Here is an 18,571-nt window from a genome sequence, read left to right as displayed (position 1 = left end):
ACAAAGTGGGCGGGTCCCCGGGGACGCGCTCCTCATTCCGCCAATCTGTAAGGGGGATTTGTTTAACTGACATGCAGGCCTCGTGCTGCATGATATAAAGAGGAGGTGGGGCCAGTTTCCCCTCCTCTTTGGCGCCAGGATGCTTGCGGAGGCCGGGTGACTCGGTGTCCGTAAGTTTAAGTATATAGTGCGTATAGGGGACGGGGGTTGCCACAGGGACTCTTTTGAGGTGCTGGCAATTGTGTGCAGGGATCGGAGTCCGTGATCTAGTGGGTAAAGCTGGACAAAATGCCTGGGGCTTCCCGCGGTGCCGTCTGAGGCAGTGGCCGCGCTACCGCTCTTGCCTTTGATGTGTTCTCTCAAAGCAAGAGCGGTAGCACGGCCACTGCCTCAGACGGCACCGCGGGAAGCCCCAGGCATTTTGTCCAGCTTTACCCACTAGATCACGGATTCAGATCCCTGCTGACAAGTGGTGCGTTCAAATCCCGTCAGTCAGTCCGCTATGGCCACCCGGTGAAGTATGGTGGCGGTATTCGTATAGCTGCGGCCGTGACTAACACGTGTGAGTGTTTGCCTGGGTTTGTTATGGGGTCCGGGGTTCCCGCGGTGACGGTGCAGCTGGTGCAGGGACTCAAGTAGGAAGTGTTCGGTGACTAACTAGCTCCTTTATTGCAGCTGTAAAGGTTCCCTGGCTGGCGTCTTCTGAGGGAGGGGGGCTGGAGCTGTGGTCGGCTGTGTTTTTCCCCAAAGGTGATGTGATGGATTGCCTGATAGTTGTTTTTTTTTTTTTTTTGGGGGGGGGGGGGGGGGGGGGGAGGAGAGGAGGAAGAGAGAGAGGGGAAGGGGGAAGCAAGTGGGAGAAAAGAACTACTGGCTGCCAGAATGCTGTGGGTCCCACAGTGAGATAGAAGGGGCTGGTGATTGATTTTGCTGACACTGTTAATTGGGGCAACTCTTGTGGGTGACCCCAATTAACTTTGCACAGCCAATCAGGAGAGTGCCATGACATGGCGCTCCCTGATTGGCTGGAGGGACCTTCACTGACAGAAGTCATGGGGGTCCCGCAAGTCGGGGATAGGGGTTCCATGGAACCCCTTTAAGTGGGTGGTTCGGGTTATTCGTTTTTTTTTTTTAATCGAGTTCCTGGATTACAACATTAAAGAGGCCAGTGATTGCAAAAACGCGCTATAGCGCGTATTTTACCCGGTTTTGAGTTCAGGGGACTCACTTCTCTAAAATGGGAGGGTCCCTGGGGACGCGGTCCGCTGCGGCCAATTACAATCATGTTAAATGAGTGATTCCACTGTGGGGGGAGGAGGGGAGTAACACGGAGGCGCCGATTCGTCACTTATGGACGCGGCAGACTGAGCGCTGCTGTTGGATACCTTCGCTTTGGCGCCCTCGGATCGTTCCCGCACTCGTGTACTGAGCGGGCCGCCTCTAAAATGGTCAGTGTCCCCGCCGCTACGATCAGCAGAACTAAGCGCTGGACGGTGTGTGTACAGTGTATATCTCACACCATATCCCGGTCTCTGCGCTGCCGTGTACTGACCACTTGCTGCCCGCTGTATTTGTGTCTGCATATGGGCTCACGCTGTGCCAGGGTGTAAGTGGAGGGGGCCAGTTACATGCATGTGTGCCCGCGATTGTAAGGGGAGAGGGTCAATGTGTGCCCAGGGTATAAGAGGTGGAGGATTATGAGGTGTGTGTATGTGTGTCTGGGGTATGAGGTGTGTGTGTGTGTGTGTGTGTGTGTGTGTGTGTGTCTGGGGTATGAGGTGTGTGTGTCTGGGGTATGAGGTGGGCAGCTTCTGTGTGTGTGTCCAGGGTATAAGGTGGGCAGATGCTGTGTGTGTGTGTGTCCGGGGTATAAGGTGGGCAGATGCTGTGTGTGCGTCCGGGGTATAAGGTGGACAGACGCTGTGTGTGTGTGTGTGTGTGTGTGCGTCCGGGGTATAAGGTGGTCAGATGCTGTGTGTGTGTGTGCGTCCGGGGTATAAGGTGGTCAGATGCTGGGTGTGTGCGTCCGGGGTATAAGGTGGGCAGATGCTGTGTGTGTGCGCGTCCGGGGTATAAGGTGGGCAGATGCTGTGTGTGTGTGCGTCCGGGGTATAAGGTGGGCAGATGCTGTGTGTGTGTGCGTCCGGGGTATAAGGTGGGCAGATGCTGTGTGTGCGTCCGGGGTATAAGGTGGACAGACGCTGTGTGTGTGTGTGTGTGTGTGTGCGTCCGGGGTATAAGGTGGTCAGATGCTGTGTGTGTGTGTGCGCGTCCGGGGTATAAGGTGGACAGACGCTGTGTGTGTGTGTGTGTGTGTGTGTGTGTGCGTCCGGGGTATAAGGTGGGCAGATGCTGTGTGTGTGTGCGTCCGGGGTATAAGGTGGGCAGATGCTGTGTGTGTGTGCGTCCGGGGTATAAGGTGGGCAGATGCTGTGTGTGCGTCCGGGGTATAAGGTGGACAGACGCTGTGTGTGTGTGTGTGTGTGCGCGTCCGGGGTATAAGGTGGTCAGATGCTGTGTGTGTGTGCGCGTCCGGGGTATAAGGTGGACAGACGCTGTGTGTGTGTGTGTGTGTGTGTGTGTGTGTGTGTGCGTCCGGGGTATAAGGTGGACAGACGCTGTGTGTGTGTGTGTGCGCGCGCGTCCGGGGTATAAGGTGGACAGACGCTGTGTGTGTGTGTGTGTGTCCGGGGTATAAGGTGGTCAGATGCTGTGTGTGCGTGTGTGTGCGTCCGGGGTATAAGGTGGGCAGATGCTGTGTGTGCGTCCGGGGTATAAGGTGAACAGATGCTGTGTGTGCGTCCGGGGTATAAGGTGAACAGATGCTGTGTGTGTGTGCGTCCGGGGTATAAGGTGGGCAGATGCTGTGTGTGCGTCCGGGGTATAAGGTGAACAGATGCTGTGTGTGTGTGTGCGCGTCCGGAGTATAAGGTGGGCAGATGCTGTGTGTGCGTCCGGGGTATAAGGTGGGCAGATGCTGTGTGTGTGTGCGTCCGGGGTATAAGGTGGGCAGATGCTGTGTGTGCGTCCGGGGTATAAGGTGAACAGATGCTGTGTGTGTGTGCGTCCGGGGTATAAGGTGGGCAGATGCTGTGTGTGCGTCCGGGGTATAAGGTGAACAGATGCTGTGTGTGTGTGCGCGTCCGGAGTATAAGGTGGGCAGATGCTGTGTGTGCGTCCGGAGTATAAGGTGGGCAGATGCTGTGTGTGCGTCCGGGGTATAAGGTGGGCAGATGCTGTGTGTGCGTCCGGGGTATAAGGTGGACAGATGCTGTGTGTGTGTGTGTGCGCGTCCGGCGTATATGGTGGGCAGATGCTGTGTGTGTGTGTGGTGGGTAGCTGCTGTGTGTGTGCCTGGGGTATGATGCACTGTCTCGGCGCTCTACCTGGTGCAATGTGTCTCGGCGCTCTATCTGGTGCAATGTGTCTCGGCGCTCTATCTGGTGCAATGTGTCTCGGCGCTCTATCTGGTGCAATGTGTCTCGGCGCTCTACCTGGTGCAATGTGTCTCGGCGCTCTACCTGGTGCAATGTGTCTCGGCGCTCTACCTGGTGCAATGTGTCTCGGCGCTCTACCTGGTGCAATGTGTCTCGGCGCTCTACCTGGTGCAATGTGTCTCGGCGCTCTACCTGGTGCAATGTGTCTCGGCGCTTTATCTGGTGCAATGTGTCTCGGCGCTTTATCTGGTGCAATGTGTCTCGGCGCTCTACCTGGTGCAATGTGTCTCGGCGCTCTACCTGGCGCAATGTGTATAACTTGCTCTGCCTGGCGCACTGTGTATAACTTGCTCTGCCTGGCGCAATGTGTGTAACGTGCTCTGCCTGGCACAATGTGTAACGTGTTCTACCTGGTGCAATGTATATAACGTGCTCTACCTGGTGCAATGTATATAACGTGCTCTACCTGGTGCAATGTATATAACGTGCTCTACTGGGTGCAATGTGTATAATAATGCACTCTAACGTGCACAATGTGTATAAAGTGCTCTACCTGGCGTAATGTGTATAACGGGCTCTGCCTGGCGCAATGTGTATAAAGGGCTCTACCTGGTGCAATGTGTATAATGTGCTCTACTTGGAGCAAAGTGTATAGCGAGCTCTACCTGGTGCAATACGTATAACGTGCTCTACCTGGCGCAGTGTGTATAGGAGGTTCTACCTGGTGCAATCTGTATAAGCGGCACTACTGTGATGTAATGTGAATTTGCACTATTATGTGGTCACGCCCCTTCCCCATGAAGCCACGCCCCTCAAATTTTGCGGCGCGCCTTAGGCGCGCACTGCCTGTGCTTTACGATCTAGTGAGGTGGAGCACCAATTCACTTTCTGCCTAAGGGCACCAAAATGTCTAGATACAGCTCTGGTGCAGGGTGTCCTGCATGCTACATAGCCCAGCAGCATTGTCACCCCATCCCCCCACCTTGCAACACTTTTGTAGTGTCCAAATAAGATTAAGATTAATAAGAACCTTCATTTCGATGGGACCCAGAAAAGGACCGGTAGGACCCCAATTTTTGAAAGTGAGGGGTCCCTGGGACCCACTTTTTTTGGGGATTAGCGCGATCACTGCTCTAGACTTCAAGGATGCTTACCTGCATGTCCCCATTTACCATCCTCACCAGGAGTACCTCAGATTTGTGGTACAGGATTGTCATTACCAATTCCAGACGTTGCCGTTCGGCCTGTCCACGGCACCGAGGGTATTTACCAAGGTAATGGGCGAAATGATGATACTCCTTCGGAAAAAGGGAGTTTTAATTATCCCGTACTTGGACGATCTCCTGATAAAGGCGAGGTCCAGAGAGCAGTTGTTGGTAGGGGTAGCACTATCTCGGGAAGTGCTACAACAGCACGGCTGGATTCTAAACATTCCAAAGTCACAGCTGGTCCCTACGACACGCCTGCTGTTCCTAGGGATGGTTCTGGACACAGAACAGAGAAAAGTGTTTCTCCCGGAGGAGAAGGCCAAGGAGCTGTCATCTCTAGTCAGAGGCCTCCTAAAACCAAAACAGGTGTCTGTGCATAACTGCACGCGGATCCTGGGAAAAATGGTAGCTTCCTACGAAGCGATTCCATTCGGCAGGTTTCATGCAAGAACCTTTCAGTGGGACCTGTTGGACAAGTGGTCCGGATCGCATCTTCAGATGCATCGTCTGATAACCCTGTCTCCAAGGACAAGGGTGTCTCTGCTGTGGTGGCTGCAGAGTGCTCATCTTCAAGAGGGCCGCAGATTCGGCATACAGGACTGGGTCCTGGTGACCACGGATGCCAGCCTTCGAGGCTGGGGAGCAGTCACACAGGGAAGAAACTTCCAAGGACTATGGTCAAGTCAGGAGACTTCCCTGCACATAAATATTCTGGAACTAAGGGCCATTTACAATGCCCTAAGTCAGGCAAAACCCCTGCTTCAAAACCAGCCGGTACTGATCCAGTCAGACAACATCACGGCAGTCGCCCATGTAAATCGACAGGGCGGCACGAGAAGCAGGACGGCGATGGCAGAAGCCACAAGGATTCTCCGATGGGCGGAAAATCACGTGTTAGCACTGTCAGCAGTGTTCATTCCGGGAGTGGACAACTGGGAAGCAGACTTCCTCAGCAGGCACGACCTCCACCCGGGAGAGTGGGGACTTCATCCAGAAGTCTTTCAAATGATTGTAAACCAGTGGGAAAAACCACAGGTGGACATGATGGCGTCCTGCCTAAACAAAAAGCTAGAAAAATATTGCGCCAGGTCAAGAGACCCGCAGGCGATAGCTGTGGACGCTCTGGTAACACCGTGGGTGTACCGATCGGTTTATGTGTTCCCTCCTCTTCCTCTCATACCAAAGGTACTGAGGATAATAAGGAGAAGAGGAGTAAGAACTATACTCATTGTTCCGGATTGGCCAAGAAGAGCGTGGTATCCGGAACTTCAAGAAATGATGTCAGAGGACCAATGGCCTCTACCGCTCAGACAGGACCTGCTGCAGCAGGGGCCCTGTCTGTTCCAAGACTTACCGCGGCTGCGTTTGACGGCATGGCGGTTGAACACCGGATCCTGAAGGAAAAGGGCATTCCGGAGGAAGTCATTCCTACGCTGATAAAAGCTAGGAAAGAAGTAACCGCGAACCATTATCACCGCATATGGCGAAAATATGTTGCGTGGTGTGAGGCCAGGAAGGCCCCAACGGAAGAATTTCAGCTGGGCCGGTTCCTGCACTTCCTACAGTCAGGGGTGACTATGGGCCTTAAATTGGGTTCCATTAAGGTCCAGATTTCGGCTCTATCGATCTTCTTCCAGAGAGAATTGGCTTCACTACCTGAAGTTCAGACTTTTGTTAAGGGAGTGCTGCATATTCAGCCCCCTTTTGTGCCTCCAGTGGCACCTTGGGATCTCAACGTGGTGTTGGATTTCCTAAAGTCACATTGGTTTGAGCCACTGAAAACCGTGGATTTAAAATATCTCACGTGGAAAGTGGTCATGTTGTTGGCCTTGGCTTCGGCCAGGCGTGTTTCAGAATTGGCGGCTTTGTCATGTAAAAGCCCTTATCTGATTTTCCATATGGATAGGGCAGAATTGAGGACTCGTCCCCAGTTTCTCCCCAAAGTGGTATCAGCTTTTCATCTGAACCAACCTATCGTGGTGCCTGCGGCTACGAATGACTTGGAGGCTTCCAAGTTGTTGGATGTAGTCAGGGCCCTAAAAATTTATGTTTCCAGGACAGCTGGAGTCAGGAAGACTGACTCGCTTTTTATCCTGTATGCGCCCAACAAGTTGGGTGCACCTGCTTCTAAGCAGACTATTGCTCGCTGGATCTGTAGTACGATTCAGCTTGCACATTCTGCGGCTGGACTGCCGCATCCTAAATCAGTAAAAGCCCATTCCACGAGAAAAGTGGGCTCTTCTTGGGAGGCTGCCCGAGGGGTCTCGGCTCTTCAACTTTGCCGAGCTGCTACTTGGTCAGGGGCAAACACGTTTGCTAAATTCTACAAATTTGATACCCTGGCTGAGGAGGACCTTGAGTTCTCTCATTCGGTGCTGCAGAGTCATCCGCACTCTCCCGCCCGTTTGGGAGCTTTGGTATAATCCCCATGGTCCTTACGTAGTCCCCAGCATCCACTTAGGACGTTAGAGAAAATAAGAATTTACTCACCGGTAATTCTATTTCTCATAGTCCGTAGTGGATGCTGGGCGCCCATCCCAAGTGCGGATTGTCTGCAATACTTGTATATAGTTATTGCTTAACTAAAGGGTTATTGTTGAGCTATCTGTTGAGAGGCTCAGTTGTTATCATGCTGTTAACTGGGTATTGTATCACGAGTTATACGGTGTGATTGGTGTGGCTGGTATGAGTCTTACCCGGGATTCAAAATCCTTCCTAATTGTGTCAGCTCTTCCGGGCACAGTATCCTAACTGAGATCTGGAGGAGGGTCTTAGTGGGAGGAGCCAGTGCACACCAGTAGTCTAAAAGCTTTCTTTATAGTTGTGCCCAGTCTCCTGCGGAGCCGCTAATCCCCATGGTCCTTACGGAGTCCCCAGCATCCACTTCGGACTATGAGAAATAGAATTACCGGTGAGTAAATTCTTATTTTCTCCCAGAGGAGAAAGCCAAGGAGCTGTCATCTCTAGTGAGAGGCCTCCTGAAACCAAAACAGGTGTCGGTGCATCATTGCACGCGAGTCCTGGGAAAGATGGTAGCTTCCTACGAAGCGATTCCATTCGGCAGGTTCCATGCCAGAACCTTTCAGTGGGACCTGTTGGACCAATGGTCCGGATCGCATCTTCAAATGCATCGGTTGATAACCCTGTCTCCAAGGACCAGGGTGTCTCTGCTGTGGTGGCTGCAGAGTGCTCATCTCAGAGAGGGCCGCAGATTCGGCATACAGGACTGGGTCCTGGTGACCACGGATGCCAGCCTTCGGGGCTGGGGTGCAGTCACACGGGGAAGAAACTTCCAAGGACTTTGGTCAAGTCAGTAGACTTCCCTACACATAAATGTTCTGGAACTGAGGGCCATTTACAATGCCCTAAGTCAAGGAAAGCCCCTGCTTCAAAACCAGCCGGTTCTGATCCAGTCAGACAACATCACGGCAGTCGCCCATGTAAATCGACAGGGCGGCACAAGAAGCAGGACAGCGATGGCAGAAGCCACAAGGATTCTCCGATGGGCGGAAAATCACGTGTTAGCACTGTCAGCAGTGTTCATTCCGGGAGTGGACAACTGGGAAGCAGACTTCCTCAGCAGGCACGACCTCCACCCGGGAGAGTGGGGACTTCATCCAGAAGTCTTCCAACTGATTGTAAACCGTTGGGAAAAGCTACAGGTGGACATGATGGCGTCCCGCTTAAACAAAAAGCTAGAAAAATATTGCGCCAGGTCAAGAGACCCTCAGGCGATAGCTGTGGACGCTCTAGTGACACCGTGGGTGTACCGGTCGGTTTCTGTGTTCCCTCCTCTTCCTCTCATACCCAAGGTACTGAGGATAATAAAGAAAAGAGGAGTAAGAACTATTCTCATTGTTCCAGATTGGCCAAGAAGGTCTTGGTACCCGGAACTTCAAGAATTAATCTCAGAGGACCCATGGCCTCTGCCGCTCAGACAGGACCTGCTGCTGCAGGGGCCCTGTCTGTTCTAAGACTTACCGCGGCTGCGTTTAACGGCATGGCGGTTGAACACCGGATTCTAAAAGAAAAGGGTATTCCGGAGGAAGTCATTCCTACGCTTATTGAAGCTAGAAAAGATGTAACCGTACAACATTATCACCGCATATGGCGAAAATATGTTGCGTGGTGTGAGGCCAGGAAGGCCCCAACTGAGGAATTCCAGCTAGGTCGATTTCTGCACTTCCTACAGTCAGGGGTGACTATGGGCCTAAAACTGGGTTCCATTAAGGTCCAGATTTCGGCTCTGTCGATTTTCTTCCAAAAAGAACTGGCTTCACTGCCTGAAGTTCAGACATTTGTCAAGGGAGTGCTGCATATTCAGCCTCCTTTTGTGCCTCCAGTGGCACCGTGGGACCTCAACGTGGTGTTGGGTTTCCTAAAGTCACATTGGTTTGAGCCACTCGAAACCGTGGATTTAAAATATCTCACGTGGAAAGTGGTCATGCTTTTGGCCTTGGCTTCGGCAAGGCGTGTGTCAAAATTGGCGGCTTTGTCATGTAAAAGCCCCTATTTGATTTTCCATATGGATAGGGCAGAATTGAGGACTCGTCCCCAGTTTCTTCCTAAGGTGGTATCCGCTTTTCACTTGAACCAACCTATCGTGGTGCCTGCGGCTACTAGGGACTTGGAGGACTCCAAGTTGCTGGACGTAGTCAGGGCCTTGAAAATTTATGTTTCCAGGACGGCTGGAGTCAGGAAGACTGACTCGCTCTATATCCTGTATGCACCAAACAAGATGGGTGCTCCTGCTTCTAAGCAGACTATTGCTCGCTGGATTTGTAGCACAATTCAGCTTGCGCATTCTGTGGCTGGCCTGCCGCAGCCTAAATCTGTAAAAGCCCATTCCACGAGGAAAGTGGGCTCTTCTTGGGCGGCTGCCCGAGGGGTCTCGGCTTTACAACTTTGCCGAGCTGCTACTTGGTCAGGGGCAAACACGTTTGCAAAATTCTACAAATTTGATACCCTGGCTGAGGAGGACCTTGAGTTCTCTCATTCGGTGCTGCAGAGTCATCCGCACTCTCCCGCCCGTTTGGGAGCTTTGGTATAATCCCCATGGTCCTTACGGAGTCCCCAGCATCCACTAGGACGTCAGAGAAAATAAGATTTTACTCACCGGTAAATCTATTTCTCATAGTCCGTAGTGGATGCTGGGCGCCCGTCCCAAGTGCGGACTGTCTGCAATACTTGTATATAGTTATTGTTAACTACAAGGGTTATTGTTGAGCCATCTTTTGAGAGGCTCTGTTGTGTTCATACTGTTAACTGGGTATATTATCACGAGTTATACGGTGTGATTGGTGTGGCTGGTATGAGTCTTACCCGGGATTCAAAATCCTTCCTTATTGTGTCAGCTCTTCTGGGCACAGTATCCTTACTGAAGTCTGGAGGAGGGTCATAGTGGGAGGAGCCAGTGCACACCAGGTAGTCCTAAATCTTTCTTAGCTGTGCCCAGTCTCCTGCGGAGCCGCTATTCCCCATGGTCCTTACGGAGTCCCCAGCATCCACTACGGACTACGAGAAATAGATTTACCGGTGAGTAAAATCTTATTTTGTTAATCTAAGGGCAAGATTCATACCAGCCCACACCATCCACACCGTACAACCTGGAATATACGCAACCAGTTAACAGTATGAACAAAACAGTATCAGCTAATGACTGATCTCAACTGTAATATAACCCTTATGTAAGCAACAACTATATACAAGCCTTGCAGATTTTGTCCGCACTGGGACGGGCGCCCAGCATCCTCTACGGACTAGGAGAAAAAGATTTACCGGTAGGTTTAAAATCTTATTTTCTCTTACGTCCTAGAGGATGCTGGGGACTCCGTTAGGACCATGGGGTTTATACCAAAGCTCCAGACCGGGCGGGAGAGTGCGGACGACTCTGCAGCACCGACTGAGCAAACGCAAGGTCCTCATCAGCCAGGGTATCAAACTTATAGAACTTTGCAAAAGTGTTTGAACCTGACCAGGTAGCAGCTCGGCAAAGTTGTAAAGCCGAGACGCCTCAGGCAGCCGCCCAAAAAGAGGCCACCTTCCTAGTGGAATGTGCCTTTACCGAATTTGTTAACGGCAATCCTGCCGTAGAATGAGCCTGCTGAATCGTGTTACAGATCCAGCGAGCAATAGTCTGCTTCGAAGCAGGAGCGCCAACTTTGTTGGCTGCATACAGGACAAACAGAGCCTCTGTTTTCCTAACCCTAGCCGTCCTAGCTACGTAAATTTTTAAGGCCCTGACTACGTCCAGGGACTTGGAGTCCTCCAAGTCACTCGTAGCCACAGGCACCACAATAGGTTGGTTCATATGAAATGAAGAAACCACCTTAGGCAAAAATTGAGGACGAGTCCTCAACTCTGCTCTATCCACATGGAAGGTCAAATAGGGGCTCTTGTGAGACAAGGCCGCCAATTCGGACACCCGCCTTGCAGGTGCCAAAGCCAACAACATGACCACCTTCCAAGTGAGAAATTTCAATTCAACCGTTTGAAGAGGTTCAAACCAGTGAGACTTCAGGAACCGTAACACCACGTTAAGGTCCCAAGGTGCCACTGGGGGCACAAAAGGAGGCTGGATGTGCAGCACTCCCTTTACAAAAGTCTGGACTTCTGGGAGAGAAGCCAATTCCTTCTGAAAGAAAATAGGGCCGAAATCTGTACCTTAATGGAGCCTAATTTTAGGCCCATATCCAATCCTGTCTGTAGAAAGTGGAGAAAACGGGCCAAATGGAAATCTTCCGTAGGAGCATTCTTGGCTTCACACCAAGAAACATACTTCCTCCAGATACGGTGATAATGTTTTGCCGTCACCTCCTTCCTAGCCTTTATCAGAGTAGGGATGACTTCCTCTGGAATACCTTACTAACTGGAGATCACAGCCCGGAGCGATTCCACCTTGAATTGAACTTTCTCAAGTACAGGTTTAGGGATTTTAGATTTAAAATGGGTCTGACTGAACCGTCCGGTTTCGGGACCACAAACAGGGATGAGTAGAACCCCGTCCCCTGTTGAATCAGGGGAACTTTGACCACCACTTGTTGACACAGTTTTTGAATTGCATCTAAAACTACTTCCCTCTCTGGGGAAGAAGCTGGTAGGGCCGATTTGAAAAACCGGCGAGGAGGCACATCTTCGAATTCCAGCTTGTAACCCTGGGATACAATTTCTATTGCCCAGGAGGAATCCACCTGTGATTGAACCCAGACGTGGCTGAAAAGTCGAAGACGTGCCCCCACTGGGGCGGACTCCCTCAGCGGAGACCCAGCGTCATGCGGTGGATTTAGTAGAAGCCGGGGAGGACTTCTGTTCCTGGGAACTAGCTGTAGCTGGCAGCTTTTTCCCTCTGCCCTTACCTCTGGCAAGAAAGGAAGATCCCCGACCTCTTTTGGACTTATGCGACCGAAAGGACTGCATCTGATAATGTGACGTTTTCTTTGGCTGTGAGGAAACATAAGGTAAAAAAGTAGATTTACTTGCAGTAGCTGTGGAAACCAGATCCGTGAGACCTTCCCCAAATAAGTCCTCACCTTTGTAAGGCAAAACCTCCATATGCCTCTTTGAGTCGGCATCAACCGTCCATTGGCGGGTCCACAGGGCTCGCCTAGCAGAAATCGCCATGGTGTTGGCTCTTGAACCCAGTAGGCCAACGTCTCTCTCTGAGCATCTCTCATATATAGTACAGCATCTTTAATATGACCCAAGGTCAATAAAATGGTATCCTTATCCAGGGTATCAATGTCAGCAGACAAGGTATCTGTCCAAGCTGCTACAGCGCTACAAACCCAAGCCGACGCTATCGCCGGTCTGAGCAAGGTACCAGTATGTGTATAAATCGACTTCAAGGTAGTCTCCTGTCTGCGATCAGCAGGATCCTTGAGGGCTGCGGTATCTTGAGACGGCAGCGCTACCTTTTTAGATAAGCGCGTTAACGCCTTGTCCACCCTGGGGGAGGATTACCACCGTATAATGTCCTTAGCCGGGAAAGGATACGCCATAAGAATCCTCTTGGGAATCTGCAATTTCTTGTCTGGAGTTTCCCAAGCCCTTTCAAACAACTCATTTAGCTCATGAGAAGGGGGGAAGTAACCTCAGGTTTCTTTTCTTTAAACATGTGGACCCTCGTGTCAGGGACAGAGGGGTCATCAGTGATATGCAGCACATCTTTTATTGCAATAATCATATAATGAATACTTTTTGCCAACTTTGGCTGCAATCTTGCATCCTCGTAGTCGACACTGGAGTCAGAATCCATGTCGGTATCGGTGTCTGCTACTTGGGATAGTGGGCGCTTCTGAGACCCAGAAGGGCCCTGTGATATAGTAAAAGGCAAGGATTGACTCCTTGCATTTTCCCTGGACTCCGCTTTGTCCAATCTCTTATGTAATAAATTCACATTTGCATTTAAAACATTCCACATATCCAACCAATCAGGTGTCGGCGTTGCAGACTGAGACACCACACTCATTTGCCCCACCTCCTCCCTAGAAGAGCCTTCCGCTTCAGGCATGCCGACACACGCGTACCGACACCCCCACACACTCAGGGAAATATCTAATCTGGAGACAGTCCCCCAATAAGGCCCTTTGGAGAGACAGAGAGAGAGAGTATGCCAGCACACACCCAGCGCCAATGACCCTGGAAAACAATTTCCCAGACCCACATCGCTTTAATATTATTCAATATACACTCACTGCCAAATTAAGTGCCCCCCCCCCTCTTTAAATTAAGTGCCCCCCCCCTCTTTTTAAGCCCTCTGTCACCGTGTTCAGCAGGGGAGAGTCCGGGGAGCCACAGTGTGCTGTGGAGAAAATGGCGCTGGTCAGTGCTGTGGAATCAAGCTCTGCCCCCTCAGCGGCGGGCTTCGGTCCCGCTCAAAAATACAATACTGGCGGGGGATTTGTATATATATTGCCTCCGCAGCCCATATATATTAAAATGCCAGCCTAGAGGTTTTATATTGCTGCCCAGGTCGCCCCCCCCCCTGCGCCCTGCACCCATCCGTGCCTCAGTGTGTGTTTGTGTGGGAGCAATGGCGCGCAGCGTTACCGCAGTGAAGATCTGAAGTCTTCTGCCGCCTGTGATGTCTTCTGTCTTCTAATACTCACCCGGCTTCTATCTTCCGGCTCTGCAAGGAGGACGGCGGCGCGGCTCTGGGACGAACGGCTAGGGTGAGACCGGCGACCCGATCCCTCTGGAGCTAATGGTGTCCAGTAGCCTAAGAAGCAGAGCCTATCACTTAAGTAGGTCGGCTTCTCACTCCTCAGTCCCATGACGCAGGGAGCCTGTTGCCAGCAGGGCTCCCTGAAAACAAAAAACCTAACAAAATTCTTTTAATCAGAGAAACTCTGGAGAGCTCCCCTGTAATGCACCCAATCTCCTCTGGGCACAGGATCTAACTGAGGTCTTGAGGAGGGGCATGGAGGGAGGAGCCAGTGCACACCATTCTAAAGTTCTTTATGGTGCCCATGTCTCCTGCGGAGCCCGTCTATACCCCATGGTCCTTACGGAGTCCCCAGCATTCTCTAGGACGTAAGAGAAAAGGGAAAACAAATCCACATCATGGGTGATTTCAATATTGCTATTGATAGTCCAAAATCTGCTGCTCATGCCTTCAAACTGGTCTCTCTAACCTCCTCTCAGCCTCCCAATTGACAGACTCCTCTAGTGATCAGGAGGGCCACTGCCTTGATCTTGTATTCACCAGACTGTGCTCTGTTTCTCAGTTCACAAACACTCCTTTCCCTCTCCCAGATCACAACCTTATCACCTGCATGCTCTCCTCCATTACTTGAAACTCATTGTCACTGAAGTCCTCCAATCCTTCTCAAACCCATATAAATATTAACACAATTTTCAAGAACTTTCCACCTCTCTGCAACTACTGCTCTTACCTGTTTCTGCATTCACTTCTCCTCCTGAGATGGCTGTATCACACCTGAACCAGACTCTAGAAATAGCCCTTGATGAAGTGGCTCCAGCTACCCATCACACTTCATGTAGGCTTAGGGGAGTAATTCTGAGTTGATCGCAGCAGGAACTGTGTTAGCAGTTGGGCAAAACCATGTGCACTGCAGGGGGCAGATATAACATGTGCAGAGAGAGATAGATTTGGGTGGGGTGTGTTCAATCTGAAATCTAAATTGCAGTGTAAAAATAAAGCAGCCAGTATTTACCCTGCACAGAAACAATATAACCCACCCAAATCTAACTCTCTCTGCACATGTTATATCTGCCTTCCCTGCAGTGCACATGGTTTTGGCCAACTGCTAACAAAGGGGGTAATTCCAAGTTGATCGCAGCAGGAAATTTTATAGCAGTTGGGCAAAACCATGTGCACTGCAGGGGAGGCAGATATCACATTTGCAGAGAGAGTTAGATTTGGGTGGGTTATTTTGTTTCTGTGCAGGGTAAATACTGGCTGCTTTATTTTTATACTGCAATTTAGATTGCAGATTGAACTCACCCCGCCCATATCTATCTCTCTCTGCACATGTTATATCTGCCTCCCCTGCAGTGCACATGGTTTTGCCCAACTGCTAAAAAATTTCCTACTGCGATCAACTTGGAATTACCCCAAAAGTTCCTGCTGCGATCAACTCAGAATTACCCCCTAGATGTCAACTGTAGCACTCTAAATTAACAAGACCCCTACAAGAACTCTCACGTAAAGTTGAACGTCAGTGGTGTAAAGCTTTGTGACTTTCTCACATATACAGTAAGACTGTCTACCACTCTTATCGTAATGCCCTGGACACTGCCAAACAAACATATTTCCAAACTCTCATCTCTGCTCAAGTCTCTAACCCCAAATTACTTTTTAATACATGTTAATCACTTCTGAACCCTCCCTCGCCTAACCCATCAGCAACTATCAAGACGCAAGCTCTTTCTTCCTACTTCAAGGACAAGATTGATAAGATCCGAGATGAAATGGTATGCTCTTCCTCAGCCAGTGACCTGCTCAATTCCCTCCCTGACCCCTCTGCACCTTCTATTTATTTGATGAAAATCAAGTATCATTTCGCTACTCAACTACCTCTCTTCTTGATCCTATACCCTCACAAATAAGTAAATCTGTCTCCTGACCTCATTCCAACCTTAACTTCATTAATATCTCTCTCTCTCTCTCTCTCTCTCTCTCTCTCTCTCTCTCTCTCTCTATCATTCCTTCACTATTCAAGCTTGCAGTGATTACTCCCATTCTGAAAAAAACTCACTCAACTTATTGGACCCACTTCAGTCAGGCTTTCATTCCCAACAATCCACAGAGACAGCACTTGCTAAAGTAGTGAATGATCTGGTCACTGTGAAATCGGGTATGGGTTATTAGGTCGACCACTATTGGTTGACATGCACCAGGTCGACAGGGTCATTAGGTCGACATGAACAATGTCGACATGGAAAAAGGTTGACTTTTAAAAAAAAACCAACTTTTTTTGGTGAAGTTTTCTCCGTAAAGCCATGCTTTCGGGCAAGGTGCCTCGCTCCGCTACCGCTGCGCTTGGCACAGGCTACCGTTCCCAGTTGTAGTCCACGTGGATTGTAAAGTATGAAAAGGTTTAAAAAAATAAAAAAATGCATGTCGACCTAGTGCATGTCGACCAATAGTGGTTGACCTAATGACTGTAAGCCGTGAAATCTAAAGGCCATTACTCACTTATTCTTCTAGATCAGGGGTGGGGAACCTGCGGCCATCCAGCTGTTGTTGAACTACACATCCCAGCATGCCCTGCAACAGTTTTAGCATGGCCAAATAGCAAAACTGTAGAAAGGCATGCTGGTATGTGTAGTTCAACAACAGCTGGAGCGCCAAAGGTTCCCCACCCCTGTTCTAGATCTCTCTGCTGCTTTTGACACTGTTGACTACTCTCTTCTCAATAAAACACTACAATCCCTAGGTCTTCAAGACACAGCCCTATCTTGGTTCCTATCCTACTAATAATAATAATAATTATTATTATTATTATCCTTTATTTATATGGCGCCACAAAGGATCCGCAGCGCCCATTACACAGTACATAATCAAATGAGCAAACAAGAAAACAGCACTTACAGTTCAAGACAATATAGGACAGGTATAGAAAACCAGGGCTTAGGTGCCATCAAAGGGACTAAGGAGTATAAGATTGTGTAAGTAAGAAAAGGAAAGGCACGTTGAGGAAAGAAGTCCCTGTCTTGCGATCTCTAATCACTTTTTCAGTGTCTGCTTCTCTGAATCCACCTCCTCCTCGTTGCATCTATCAGAGCAGTGGTTTCCAAACTTTTTTGAATCACGGCGCCCTAGAATATCAGAATTTTTTTCACTGCCCCCCTAGGCCAAAAATTTCTTATTGAGAAATCTAGAAAGAAATATTACATTAAGTAGATCGCGTTTATATGTCATCCTTAGGGTCAGTTGTGTGATGAGGGACAAGATTTGCTTCTGTTTGGCCACATATTTTACGACTGGCAGCCACCAGCACTGGTTTTGCCTATTATATTGACCATGAATAATTTAAATTGGTCCTGGACCACCAACCCAGGGCACCCATGCAAGTGTCCCGAAGCACCCCAGGGAGCCACGGCACACATTTTGGGAACCTCTGAGTTAGAGTACTGCAAGGCTCAGTCTTAGGTCCTCTGCTTTTCTCTATCTATACCACATCTCTTGGCAAACTAATCAGCTCTTTTGGATTTCAGTATCATCTGTATGAGGATTATACTCAAATTTACTTATCCTCCCCAGATTTGTCACCATCTGTATTGGGTCGTGTCACTGAATACCTTTCTGCTGTTTCATCTTGGAAGTCATCTCGCCACCTCAAACTTTAATATTTCCAAAACAGAGTTACTTATATTTCCACCGGCCAATAGTAGTTACCAACCTGATATCTTTATCACTGTTGAGAACTCGACAATCAATCCTGCTCCACAAGCTTGCTTCCTAGGTGTCATTCTTGACTCTGAACTGTCCTTTGTTCCCCACATTCACTGTCTCAAAATCATGTTACATGCCTCTAAAAAAAACATATCCAAAATATGACCAAACCTTACATAAAACACTGCAAAAACTCTCATCCATGCTCTCATTATTTCCTGCATTGATTATTGCAATAGTCGTCTTATGGGTCTTAGCAAAAAGATATTCTCACCACTACAATCCATTCTGAATGCTGCTGCAAGGCTAATTTTCCTTGCTAGACCATCATCGTCTGCAGATCCACTCTGTCACTCCCCCAATTGGTTAACTGTATTCTACTGTATTCAATATAGAATACTTTTACTCACACAAGGCCATTAACCAAACTACGCCAATGTACATCTCTTCGCTTATCTCAAAATATATCCCAACCCGAATTCTTTGCTCTTCACAAGATCTACGTCTCTCATCCACACTAATTATTTTTTCCCAATCATGATTGCAGGACTTTCTTTGGGCTGCACCCCCTCTGTGGAATGTCCTCCATGCACAGTAAGACTCTCCTCTAGTCTCCAAACCTTCAAGCTTTTCCTGAAACTCACCTCTTCAGGCAAGCGTATCAAATTCCAGAACCGCTCACATAACCTTTCATAAGCTTTCCTATCCAGTTACATCACCACTGTACAGTCCACACATATCCTTACATATTTTCTCTTTCTTTACTTACTCTTCCTCCTGACCCCGGGTTCATCATTGATGAGTGACCATATCATACAGACTACCAACAATCTTTGCAATATGGTGAACAATTATGCAATAGATAGGCATTAACACACAAAGATAGATGCTATTTCCCTATAGATTGTAAGCTTGCGAGCAGGGCCTTCCTGCCTCTATGACTGTTTGTTATTACCCAGTTTTGTTTTATCATTGTTGTTTCTAACTTATATAGTGCAACGGAATTCGCTGCACTATATAAGAAACTGTTAATAAATAATCTTAAAAATGTTATAGTACACTGGATT

At 49.3% G+C, this 18,571-nt stretch overlaps 2 protein-coding genes across 2 annotated transcripts in view; one reads left to right on the top strand and one right to left on the bottom strand.

The window, feature by feature from the left end:
- The window catches only part of TRAPPC11 (trafficking protein particle complex subunit 11), a 153,388-nt gene extending 138,740 nt beyond the window's left edge, over nucleotides 1-14,648 (bottom strand). Inside the window, exon 1 of the mRNA XM_063920701.1 lies at nucleotides 14,539-14,648. The gene's annotated coding sequence lies outside the window, so the exon portion shown is untranslated. The remainder of the gene's footprint in view (nucleotides 1-14,538) is intronic.
- Nucleotides 1-18,571, top strand: part of RWDD4 (RWD domain containing 4) — a 125,901-nt gene that overhangs the window by 20,072 nt on the left and 87,258 nt on the right. The window lies entirely within an intron of this gene.

The sequence above is a fragment of the Pseudophryne corroboree genome, chromosome 1, assembly GCF_028390025.1.
Source record: "Pseudophryne corroboree isolate aPseCor3 chromosome 1, aPseCor3.hap2, whole genome shotgun sequence".
Classification (NCBI taxonomy): Eukaryota; Metazoa; Chordata; class Amphibia; order Anura; family Myobatrachidae; genus Pseudophryne; species Pseudophryne corroboree.
This window is presented reverse-complemented; position numbering and strand designations above follow the sequence as displayed.